The following is a 13,595-nucleotide window of genomic DNA, read 5'->3' on the forward strand; positions in this document are numbered from 1 at the left end:
CTCAAAAAATAAAATAAAAAACATTAAAAATTTTAAAAAAAGAAAATGCATATTTTTTAATGTGTACAATTATATAAACTACCACTACAATCAGGACATAGAACATTTCCATTACACCAAAACATTCTCTTGTTCTCCTTTATAATGAACCCCTCACCTCAACCTGGGTTCCTGGCAACCACTCATATGCTTTCTTGTCTCTAAAATTTTATCTTTTCCAGAATATGACATAAATGGAACCATACAGTATGTAGCCTTTTAAGTCTGGCTTCTTTCACTTAGCATAATGCCTTTGAGATTCAGCATTGTTGTTGCATGTATTAGTAATTTATTCCCATTTATTGCTAAGTAGTAATCTATTATATGGATATAACCTAGTTTGTTTAACCATGCATGAGTTGGACATTTGAGTTTCCATTTTTTAATGATAATGAATAAAGCTGATATAAACATCCATGTGCAAGATTTCATTCAGACTTTAAAACTTATCCTTTTTTTTTTAATTAATGTGTTTTTTAAAAAGATTTTATTTTTAAGTACTCTCTACACCAAATGTGGAGCTCGAACTCACAACCCCCAAATTAAGAGTCACATGCTCTACTAACTGAGCCAGCCAGGCATCCCTAAAATTATTTTCTGAAAGTCACATCTATGTATAGGAAATACCAAGTCACAATTTCATCTACACAAATATTATTCCATGTTATTTTAGAAACTCATAATTTATTCATTATGTATCAAACATGTAACACCTACATATATCAGGTACTATTCTAGGCACATGGATAAAACAATTGTTAAATGCTCTTCTCCAAAAATACCACCCAAACAATGTGGTGATAAGGCAAAGCTGAGTTTATCATTTACTGGTAAGAGAGACCAGTACCCCGACAGTCTCAGTAACATTCAGTAACATTCCGAGCAGGGAAGTTGCGATATTTATCAGTTTGGGGGGCTTTTCAGTTCAGAGGCTTGATTAGAGTTTGGTGAGATTCATGATCTAATAGGTTAGGATTAGTGGACACAGCAAAGATTTTTAAGAGTCTTGGAGAGTATATTAATTATTGCTGCCATAACAAACAACCACAAACTTAGGGACTTAAAGTAACACAAATTTATCATCTTATAATTTTGTAAGTCATAAGTCTGATACAGGTCTTGTTGGGTTAGGACCAAGGTATTGGCAAGACTGCTTCTTTTTGTAGGCTCTAGGAGGCGATCCCTTTCTTTGCCTTTTCCAACCTTTAGAGAATGTCCACACCCCTTGGCTTGTGCCCCTGTTCACCTTCAAATTGCTTCAAAGTCAGCAATTGCTGGTTGAGTACTTTCTTAAATCACATCACTCTTCCTATTCTGTCTCCCTCTTCTATTTTGAGAACGCCTGTGATTGCTGTGGGCCAACTCAGATAATCCAGAATCATCTCCCTATTTTAAGGTCAACTGAATTAGCAATTTAATTCTATCTGACCCTACTTCCCTTTGTCATTTAACATGGCATATTGAAAGATTCCAGGGATTTGTACATGAACATCTTCTGAGGGCCACTATTTGGCTTATCACACAGTGTAGGCCATCATCTAAAGTCATCTACTGCAAAAATAGAAGAGATTCAGTACTATGAGAAAAAAAAAGTTAGAAAATAAGATCATCTACTGAAAAGTTGAGCAATTTTGTGTTCATTTAAAAGGGATTTTGAGAAGTTCCTGAAATGAACAATAAAGCTTCTTGCAATTATTCTCTTTCTGGTTAAAATGTTCCTGAATCGTAGTTATGTTGAAGATGACTTCACCTCAGATCATGATCTCGTGGTCAGTGGGTTCGAGCCCCGCATCGGGCTCTGTGCTGACAGTTCAGAGCCTGGAGCCTGCTTTGGATCCTGTGTGTGTGTGTCTCTCTCTCTCTGCTCCTCCCCCACTCGTGCTCTGTCTCTCTCTCTCAAAAATGAGTAAGTGTTAAAAAAATTTTTTTAAATGGTAGAGGTGAGGGGAGATGGGCAAGGTACCAACAACAATATCTGGTTCGATAATTACTCTACATACTATGTGGTAGGCACAACGCTAAATACTTTGGGTGTGCTATTTAATCTTCTGGAGCTTTTCCTTTCTGTCTTGTCCACTACTACCATGCACTGAAACCACTCACCAAGAACATCAACAGTGACCACACTACCAGATTCAAAAGTTGAATCTTTGCCTTTACCTTAGTAGCATTTAACACAGTTGACCATTCTCTCTGGTTTGAAACATTTTCTTCTCTTATATTTTAAGATGCCCCACTCGCAGAATTTCCCACTTACCCGGCTGCTGCTTTTCAGGCTCATTTGCAAGAGATCCTTTACCTTTTCCTGACTTCTAAGCAGAAGTACCCTAAGACTTGATCTTTAAGCTCCTTCTTTTCTCTCTGGAGTTGGCAAGCTTTTTCTATAAAGGTGAGATAGTTGCTGCTGCTGGCTGCTGCTTTTCAGGCTCATTTGCAAGAGATCCTTTACCTTTTCCTGACTTCTAAGCAGAAGTACCCTAAGACTTGATCTTTAAGCTCCTTCTTTTCTCTCTGGAGTTGGCAAGCTTTTTCTATAAAGGTGAGATAGTTGATAGTTTAGGCTTTGCAGGCCAAGTGGCAAAATCAAGGATCTTATGTAAGTATATAACAATAGATTTAATTTTTTCCATAAATGTTTTTGATGAAGTTCAAAGTATAGTAATTGAGCAAGTTTTGTAATTCAAGTCTACTGACGAGAATAATAATTTTTTGCTAGGGAGTGAGGATAACATTTCTCTTGATTAAGATTCAAAGTTAGAGTTTCCTATCGTCAAAAGTGCTTTCAGGAGTGTCGGGCTGGCTCAATCGGTACAGCATGTGAATCTTGATCCTGGGGTCTCGAGTTCAAGCCCCATGGTGGGTGTGGAACTTACATTTAAAAAAAGTATGTTCAGGGGCACCTGGGTGGCTCAGTCAGTTAAGTGACCAACTTTAGCTCAGGTCATAATCATATGGTTCATGAGTTCAAGCCCCACATTGGGCTCTGTGTTGACAGTGCAAAGCCTGCTTGGTATTCTCTCTCTCTCTCTCTCTCTCTCTCTCTCACTGCACCTCCCAACTCACATTCAAACACTCTCTCTCTTTCAAAATAAACTTTTTAAAAAAGTGCTTTCAAATATTCTTCTGTTAATACTGATCTGTAACGAAGTTTTATCTATTTCACTTTTGAAAACATCTTTTCCCACGGATAGGTACTGCTAAATGCTGATATCAATCTGTTGGCATGTGATATTAACAAGAGTATTCATTTTTTGGAAAAAATGTATAGATTTTTACTAGGTTCTTCTCTTGATTTATGCCTTAGAATATATCATTACATTGAGAAGCAATCACCTCTAATTGAAGATTGAATGGGAGAGTCTCAATCGTAGGGTTAAGTGGATTTTGAAATATGAAAATTTCCTTTACATCTGAAGTCCAGAAAACACTGTAGGGAATGCAGTTTGAGCTCAGAAAAGATACATGCGGCAAACGTGTGAGCTAATGCACATTTTACTTCTCCTTGTAACTTCTGACAGCACAGGAAGTGTATGAAGCAATTTGACATTACTTGTACCCCAAAAAAGTTACTGTTGCTGAAATAACTTTACTGTGGAAGAAGTTTCACATATCAACAATTTACTTTGTGATTTTAGGTTGAACTCATTAAGAGAAGCATTGCTGAGTCTTCAGTAAAAGCTAATTCCCAAACTATTTTGTGTTCAACGGTGGTCGAGGGCAGTTCTCATTCATGAAAACTTGCAACTCACAACATTATTCACAATCGCCAAAAGGTGGAAGCAACCCAAGTGTCCATCGATGAATGAATGGATAAGCAAGATGTGGTATGTTTACACAACAGGATATTATTCAACTTTAAAAAGGAAGAAAACTCTGACACATGCTATAACATGGATGAACCTTGAGGATGTTATGCTAAATGAAATAAGCCAATCACAAAAAAGACAAGTATTGTATCATTCCACTTATGTGAGTACCAAGAGTAGTTAAAGTCATAGAGACAGAAAGTAGAATGGTGGTTGCCAGGGGCTGGGGTGGGGGGTGGGGAGAATGAGGATTTTTTGTTTAATGGGTATAGAGTTTCAGTTTTGCAAGATAAAATGAGGTTTGCAGAGGGATACTGGTGATGGTGGTAATGGTCGCGCAACAGTGGGCATATACTTAACACCACTGAAATGTGCAGTTAAAAATGGTTAAGATGTTAAATTTTTTTACCTTTTTTATTTTAGAGAGAGAGTGTATGAACTGGGAAGAGGGGCAAAGGAAGAGAGGGAGAGAATCTTAGGGAGACCCACGCTCAGCGTGGAACCTGACATGGGGCTCGATCCCACACTCCTGGGATCATGACCTGAGCTGAAACCAAGAGTCGGACACTCAACTGACTGAGCCACCCAGGCGCCCCAATATGTTAAACTTTATGTTTTATTATCTTAACATCAATTAAAGAAAAATTCCATCTGTGTCCTGAGCTCAATCACAACAACACTTTGCCACTACTAAGCCATCAACTTGCTGTGTTGTAGCAGCAGGTCAGGTTATGCAGGTTTATTTCAAAAAAAAAAAAATCCTGGAATTTATGATGCTTAAGTGCAGAAGAGCAAATAAAGATCACTGTTGCATTGTTTATTCAATAACACATGATAAATTCAAATATTTGCCACAAGGCTTTAAACACCTTACATTTTCAAAAGGTTTGTAAATCTATTCAACTGAGATTTTTCTGCTCCTCATATATTGGTACTATCAGCTGTAACACATCTTATCCAACTCATCTTCAGGTTACACTCTTGGCTTCAGGGCTTCAGGTCCAACTCTTGGCTTCAGCTCAGGTCATATTGTCATGGTTCGTGAGTTCAAGCCCTGAGTTGGGATTCTCTTTCTCTTCCTCTCTCTCTGCCCCTCCCCCACTCGTTCTCTCTCAAAATAAAAAAATAAACTTAAAACACAAAACAAAACACAAATCAAAAAAAAAATAGTCTTTTCAACAAAGGCTGCTGGGACAACTGCATTTCCTTTTACAAAAGAATGAATTTGGACCCCTACTTCACACCATATACAAAAATTAGCTCAAAATGAATCAGACCTAATTGTAAGAGCTAAAACTATAAAACATGAGCATAAAATTTTAAGACTTGGATTAGGTAATGGCTTATTAGATGTGTGGTATTGTGGTTTATAATTTAAATGTATTAATATGTGAATGACCAAAATGCATTTCCTATATATATAGTTATATAGCCACAGTTCTGGTTCACAGTTTCCAAAACCCTTAGCATTCCCTAAGTGTTGAGAGTGATAAAGGTGTCTTTTGTTTATTAATGAGGTAACTTTTGGGCTTCACCGAAGGATGGAGGCTGATTGCCAGGAGGACCAACTATGTGATTTAGAAGGTTGAAACTGTCAGCCCCACCCCCCAACCGCTCACTCAACCAATCAGCCAATGGCCAATGACTTAATCAATCATGACTATGCAATGAAGGCCCCATAAAAACCTCAAGGGACTGTTTCTGAGAGCTTCTGGGTTGGATATTGGGGAGAGTGGCACACCAGAAGAAGGCATGGAAGCTCTATGCCCTTTGCCCATACCTTGCCCTATGTATCTCTTCATCTGGATGTTGTTTCATATCATTTATAATATTCTTTAATAAAATGGTGAAAATAACTATATCCCTGAGTTCTGTGAGCAGCTTTAGCATATTAATTTTTTTAATTATTTAAATGTTTATTTATTTTTGAGAGAGAGAGACAGAGTGTGAACGGGGGAAGGGCAGAGAGAGGGAGACAGAATCTGAAGCAGGATCCAGGCTCTGAGCTGTCAGCACAGAGCCCAATGTGGGGCTTGAACTCATGAACCTCAAGATCATGCATGACCTGAGTTGAAGTCAGGCGCTTAACTGACTGAGCCACCAAGGTGCCCCAAGCGGCTCTAGTATATTAAAAGAATCTAAGGAGGAGATTGTTTGGAACCTCCACAATCTATAGCTGGTTGGTCAGAAGCACAAGTAACAGCCTAGGGCGTGTGTCTGGCATCTGAAGTGAGGGACAGAGGGCAGTCTTGTAAGACTGAGCCCTTAATGAGTAGAATCTGATGCAATCTCAGGGTAGTGTTAGAATTCAGTTGAAGTCTCAGACATCCACCAGATACCCAAGAATTGCTTAGTGTTTGGTATGGGGAGCCCTTCCCAGGTTGGAATTGGGTCCAGGAGCCTTAAAACAATATGACACCCAAAAGACAAGCAATGAAAGAAAAATAAATAAACTAAACTTCATCAAAATTAAAAACTTCTTTGTTTCAAAGAACAGCATCAAGAAAGTGAGAATAGACAAATGCTCAGGTTTTAAAAAATGGGCAGAAGACCTGAATGAACATTTCTTTAAAGACGATATACAAATGGTCAATAAGCACGTGAGATAATACCCGACACATTAGCCATTCAGGAAATGCAAATCAAAACCACAATGTGATACTGCTTCATACTCACGAGGATGATTATAATCAAAGTGACAGATAATTACAAGTGTTGGTAAAATGTAGAGAAATTAGAACATTTGCAGATTGCTGTTGGGATTGTAAGATGGTACAGCTGCTTTGGAAAACAGTCTGTTGGTTTCTCAAAACATTAAGCATAAAGTTGCCATATGACCCAGAAATTCCATTCCTTGGTATATACTCAAGAGAATTCAAAACATATATCCACACAAAAACTTGTACACAATGTTCATAGCAACAGTATTCATAATAGTCACAAGATAGAAAACAATCCAAATGTCCAACTGATGAATGGATAAACAATTGTGGTATGTCCATGCAATAGAATATCATTTGGCAATTAAAAGCTGAAATACTGATACATGCTACACTATAGATGAAATTTGAAAACATTGTGCTAAGTGAAAGAAGTGAGCCATAAAACAATATATGATGTAGTTCCATTTATATGAAATGCCTGCAACAGGCAAATCTAGAGACGAAACAAGATTAGTAAGGTTACCAACTATTGGGTGGTTAGGAGGGAGATGAATAAAACTGCTCATAGGGACAGGGTTTCTTTTTGGGGTGATAAAAAATATTTAGAAATTTATTCTGATGATGGTGTACAACTCTGAACTATACACTGTAAACAGGTAAATGTTATGGTATGATATTTATAACTAAAGAAGCCATTATGAAAAAAAGAGGGTCCAGGAAATCCAGTTGATATCACTTACTTTGCTTCTTAATTGATTATTGATGTTGTTCTCACTGTCTTCAAATCTGAGCAACCGTTCAAACAGAAAGGCTAATACTCTCAAACAGTTTTGTTTTCTCTGGATATATTTCTTTGTGCAATCAAATGTGATTTAATGAACTTGCCCGCAGTAAATGGCTTTCTTTGCTTGGATAACAAATGAGTCACTTAGAAACTTACTTGGGTTATAGCCTCCTTTTCATTTTTTATTTTTGTGAAGAAATTCAGCTGTAATGAGATAGCCCACTTACAATTTTCTATGTCTTTTATGATATAGTCTCAGAAGCCACATCAATTTCTGCAATATTCTGTTGGTTGCACAAGTCAGCCCAATTCAGTCTGGGAATAGACGTACTAGGACATGAATACCACAAGTCAGGAGTCATGGGGGGCCATTTTAGAAGCTGCCTACCACAATGCCCTTTTAAGAAAAGTGAATTAAAAAAAAAACACACAGGTGTAAACATTACTTTTTTTCATTTTGTAAAACATTTTTTTAATGTTATCTCTTACAAGAAACTGATGTCTTTTTTTTAATGTTTATTTATTTTTGAGAGACAGAGTGTGAGCGAGCGTGCGTGGGGGAGGGGCAGAGAGAGTGGGAGACAGAGGATCCCAAGCAGGCTCTGCATTGAGAGGGAGAGCCTGACGCAAGGTTGGAACTCACAAGCCATGAGCCCTGCATTCGTGATCTGAGCCAAAGTCAGATGCTTAAGCAACTGAGCCACCCAGGCAGCCCAAAGATTTTTTTTTTTTTCCTTGAGAGAGAAAGAGAGAGAGGGAGGGGCAGAGAGAGAGGGAGACAGAGAATCCCAGGCAGGCTCCACACTGTCAGCGCAGAGCCAGATGCGAGGCTCTAACTCACGAACCCTGAGCTCATGACCTAAGCTGAACTCAAGAGTCAGACGCTGATTTCACTAACTGAGCCACTCAGGCATCCCTAAAACATTTTTTGGTGTAATAATTCTAATGCAAACATTATGAAAAATAGTACAAATTTGTTCATGGCTCAGTCTCTATATACCCATCACTCCCACCTCCACCCCAGAAATGAGTCCAAGTATACTATTAAGGTGAATGAAGACATTAACAATCTTATTTATCATTCATTTATTCATTCTTTCAACAATTATCTATTGAGTGCTTATCATATACCAGACAGCATCATAAGCATTCTGGATGGCAGAGGCAGGAGTCAACAAAAGAGTCCTTATCATCACGGGGCTTCTATTTTAGTGAAGACACAGACACACAAATACATGCATATGACCAACTTTCAGGTATAAATACAAAGAGGAAAAAGGGAAAAGGGATAGCATGAGAACAGGTACTTTTTTTAGCTAGGTTGGCTAGGAAAACCTCTCATAAGAAATGAACACTGAGCAAAAACTTAAATGTGGTCTTTTAATAAACATTTCCTTTGGGGCACCTGGGTGGATCAGTTGGTTAAGCTTCCGACTTTAGCTCAGGTGATGATCTCACAGTTTGTGAGTTTGAGGCCCATGTCGGGCTCTGTGCTGACAGCTCAGGGCCTGGAGCCTGCTTGAGATTCTGTGTCTCCCTCTCTCTCTGCCCCTCCCCCACTCACACTCTGTGTGTGTCTCTCTCTCTCAAAAATAAATAAACATTAAAATTTTTTTAAAAATGTTTACTTTAAAACATATAAATATTAGGGTTTTCAAATTATTATTTCATAACAAATGGCTCAAAACTTAGTGGCTTAGGGGCCCGTGGGTGTCTCAGTCAGTTGAGCATCCAACTTCAGTTCAGGTCATGACCCTGCAGTTCATGGGTTTGAGCCCTCCGTCAGGCTCTGTGCTGACAGCTCAGAGCCTGAAGCCTGCTTTGGATTCTGTGTCTCCTTCTCTCTCTGTCCCTCCCCGGCTTGTTCTCTCTCTCTCTCTCTCTCTCTCTCTCTTTCTCTCTCAACAGTAAATAAACATTAAGAAATAAACCTAATGGCTTAGAACAACAGTAACTATTTATCAACTCTCACAATTTCTGTGGGTCAGGAATGCAGCTGTGGCTTTGGTAGGTGGTTCTGGCTTAGGGGGCCTCTTGAAAGGTGGTAATCAATCATTTGAAGACTTAACTAGGTTGGAGGATCAGATGTGACTGGCAGGTTACTGCCACTTGTTGATTGGAGGACTGTTCCTCTCCACTGGGGTCTCTCTACAAGGCTGCTTGAGTACCCTCATGCCATGGACTGAGAGTTTCAAGAGACAAGGCAGAAGATGTAGTGCCTTTTATGACCTAGCCTCTGAAGTCACACACTGTCACTTTTGTATTATCCTACTGGTTACTTAGATCAGCCCTGATTCAGTGTAGGAAGGGACTATACAAGGGCATAAATAACAGGAAATGAGGATCATTGGGAACCATCTTAAAGGCTGGTTATACCAGTCCAAACCATAATTTTCATCAGATGTTTTTTTTTTAATTTTTTTTTTAACATTTATTTATTTTTGAGACAGAGAGAGACAGAGCATGAACAGGGGAGGGGAAGAGAGAGGGGGAGACACAGAATCTGAAACAGGCTCCAGGCTCTGAGCTATCAGCATAGAGCCCGACGCGGGGCTTGAACTCACGGACCGTGAGATCATGACCTGAGCCGAAGCCGGATGTCTAATCGACTGAGCCACCCAGGCGCCCCTCATCAGATGTTTGTAGTGATTTTCAGCAGTTTACACGGGGGGAAAAACCCCACTAATGAACAATAAAATCTAATTTTTTTATATTGGTTCAATTTCATTTTCAGTTTTTTCTTTAAATTTTTACATGTTTATTTGTTACTTTTGAGAGACAGAGAGAGAGAGCCAGCAGGGGAAGGGCAGAGACAGAGGGAGATACAGAATCCGAAGCAGGTTGCAGGCTCTGAGCTGTCGGCACAGAGCCCAATGCAGGGCTCGAACCCACAAACCACGAGATCATGACCTGAGCCAATGTCAACGCTCAACTGACTAAGTCACCCAGGCGCCCCTCATGTTCAGTTTTTACATACATAAACTTTGTACCTTCACATTTATAGAAGACTCCACCCAATAGTAGAATACATATTCTTTTCAGAATGCACTCAGAACATCCACAAAGTTATATTTGCCAAGATAGTCTATATTCCAGATCATAAAAGAAGTCCCAATAAGGGTAAAAGGATTCAAGTCATACTAGGTATATTCAAAGAATACCTGACCAGGGGTGCCTTGGAGGCTCAGTCGCTTAATTGTCCAACTTCAGCTCAGGTCATGATCTCACAGTTTGTGGGTTTGAACCCACCTCAGGCTCTGTGCTGACAGCTCAGAGCCTGGAGCCTGCTTCAGATTTGGCGTCTCTCTCTCTCTCTGCCCCTCCCCTGCTCACACTCTGTCTCTGTCAAAAATAAATAAATAAACATAAAAAATTTTTTAAAAAAGAGATTTTCAACCAACTGAGCACCCAGGTGTCCCTCTTTTTATAGTTTCTTTTTTCAAGTTTATTTATCTATTTTTGAGAGAGAGAGAGAGAGAGCATGTGCGCAGGGAAGGGGCGGAGAGAGAGGGGGACAGAGGATCCAAAGCGGGCTCTATACTGACAGCAGAGAGCCTGATGTAGGGCCTGATGTGGGGCTCGAACCCACGATCCTCGAGATCATGACCTGAGCTGAAGTCGGAAGCTTCATTGACTGAGCCACCCAGGTCCTCCTTCTAGTTATTTTTGTTCTAGTTTCTTTCTTTCTTTCTTTCTTTCTTTCTTTCTTTCTTTCTTTCTTTCTTTCTTTTTGAGAGAGAGAGAGAGAGAGAGCGGGAGTGAGCGAGGGGGAGAGAGAGAGAGAGAGAGAGAATCCCATGAAGGCTCTGCACTGTCAGTTCAGAGCCTGAAGCAGGGCTCAAACTCACCCCATTTGGTGCCCGAACTCACAAACCAACGGTGAGCTGATGACCTGAGCTGAAGTCGGGTGCTTAACCTACAGAGCCACCCAGGTGCCCTGTCCCTGCTGGTTTTTTAAGGTGCAAGCTGAACTCATTCATTTAGGAACTTTCTTTTTTTCTAATATTTAGTGCTATAAATTTCCCCTTAGTACTGTTTTAGAGGCATCTCACAAATACCAGTATATTTTGCTTTCACCTTTGGTTAAAAATATTTTCTAATTTTCCTTTTGAGGAAAAAGGAGTTTTGAGTTCTTCTTTGGCCCATGGGTTGTATAGAAGTGTATTATTCAGTTTCCATACACTGGGGGATTTTCTAAAAATGGTTCTTTTATTGATTTCTAGTTTAATTCCACTGTGGTCAGATATACCTTGTATATATCTTGCATGACTTAAATCCTTTTCTATTTGAGACTTTTTTATGATTAGGAACATAGACTATCTGGGTAAACATATCTTAGTAAATACTCTGGGTGCACTTTGAAAAGAATATGTATTCTGCTATTGTTGGGTGGAGTGTTCTATAAATACAACTTCAACTGAATTGGTTGGTTGTGTTGTTCAAGTTTTCTATATCCTTACTGATTTTATGTCTCCTTGTTCTATCAAATATTGAGTATGGATATTGAAATCTCTGACTAGTGGCACCTGGGTGACTCAGTCAGTCGGTTAAGCGGCTGACTTCAGATCAGGTCATGATCTCACAGTTCACAAGTTCAGGCCCTGTGTTGGGCTCGGTCTCACAGCTCAGGGCCTGGAGCCAGCTTCAGATTCTGTGTCTCCCTCTCTCTCTGCCCCTCCCCTGCTCGCACTCTGTCTCTCTCAAAAATAAATTAAAAATCCCATTAGAAACAATTAAAAAAAGACATCTCTGACTATACTTATGGATTTATCTATTTCTCATTTTATTTTTATCAGTTTTATTCCATATATTTTCTATTCTTTTTTTTAATTTTCTTTTTTTAAATTTACATACAAATTAGTTAGCATATATATAGTGCAACAGTGATTTCAGTGATTTTAGTGCCCCTTACCCCTTTAGCCCATCCCCCCTCCCACACCCCCTCCAATAACCCTTTGTTTGTTGTCCATATTTATCAGCCTCTTCTGTTTTTTCCCCTCCCTGTTTTTATATTATTTTTGTTTCCCTTCCCTTATGTTCATTTGTTTTATCTCTTAAAGTCCTCCTATGAGTGAAGTCATATGATTTTTGTCTTTCTCTGACTGACTAATTTCACTTAGCATAATACCTTCCAACTCCATCCACGTAGTTGCAAATGGCAAGATTTCATTCTTTTTGATTGCTGAGTAATACTCCATTGTATAGATATACCACATCTTCTTTATCCATTCATCCATCCATGGACATTTGGGCTCTTTCCATACTTTAGCTATTGTTGATAGTGCTGCTATAAACATCGGGGTGCATGTGTCTCTTTGAAACAGCACACCTGTATCTCTTGGATAAATGCCTAGTAGTGAGATTGCTGGGTCATAGGGTAGCTCTATTTTTAACTTTTTGAGGAACCTCCATACTGTTTTCCAGAGCGGCTGCACCAGCTTGCATTGCCACCAACAATGTAAAAGGGATTCTCTTTCTCCGCATCCTCGTCAACATCTGTTGTTGCCTGAGTTGTTAATGTTAGCCATTTTGACAGGTGTGAGATGGTATCTCATTGTGGTTTTGATTTGTATTTCCCTGATGATGAGTGATGTGGAGCATTTTTTCATGTGTCGGTTGGCCATCTGGAAGTCTTCTTCGGAGAAGTGTCTATTCATGTCTTTTGCCCATTTCTTCACTGAATTATTTGTTTTGTGGGTGTTGGGTTTGATAAGTTCTTTATAGATTTTGGATACTAACCCTTTATCTGATATGTCATTTGCAAATATCTTCTCCCACTCTGTCAGTTGCCTTTTAGTTTTGCTGATTGTTTCCTTGGCTCTGCAGGTTTTTATTTTGATGAGGTCCCAGTAGTTCATTTTTGCTTTTGTTTCCCTTGCCCCTGGAGACGTGTTGAGTAAGAAGTTGCTGTGGCCAAGATCAAAGAGGTTTTTACCTGCTTTCTCCTTGAGAATTTTGATGGCTTACTATCTTAAGTTTAGGTCTTTCATCCATTTTATTTTGGTGTACAGTGTAAGAAAGTGGTCCAGGTTCATTCTTCTGCATGTCACTGTCCAGTTTTCCTGGCACTACTTGCTGAAGAGACTGTCTTTTTTCCATAGGATATTCTTTCCTGCTTTGTCAAAGATTAGTTGGCCATTCGTTTGTAGGTCCATTTCTGGGTTCTCTATTCTGTCCCATTGATGTGAGTGTCTGTTCTTGTGCCAGTACATATATTTTCAAGATCTATTATAAGGTGCATAATTATTTAGGATTGTTATGTCCTTTTCATGTATTGACCACAAAGCCACACAAAATGACCTT

At 39.2% G+C, this 13,595-nt stretch overlaps 1 protein-coding gene across 2 annotated transcripts in view; it reads right to left on the reverse strand.

Moving 5' to 3' along the window:
- The window catches only part of AFF4 (AF4/FMR2 family member 4), a 104,719-nt gene extending 95,262 nt beyond the window's left edge, over positions 1-9,457 (reverse strand). Inside the window, exons 1-2 of one of the 2 annotated variants that reach the window (XM_042934951.1) lie at positions 9,265-9,457; positions 2,297-2,570 (exon numbers count right to left, since the gene is read on the reverse strand). The gene's annotated coding sequence lies outside the window, so the exon portion shown is untranslated. The remainder of the gene's footprint in view (positions 1-2,296; positions 2,571-9,264) is intronic. The other variant, XM_042934957.1, reaches the window with a different exon arrangement.
- Between the last annotated feature and the right edge of the window lie 4,138 nt (positions 9,458-13,595).

Source organism: Panthera leo, chromosome A1, assembly GCF_018350215.1.
Source record: "Panthera leo isolate Ple1 chromosome A1, P.leo_Ple1_pat1.1, whole genome shotgun sequence".
NCBI classification, from domain to species: domain Eukaryota; kingdom Metazoa; phylum Chordata; class Mammalia; order Carnivora; family Felidae; genus Panthera; species Panthera leo.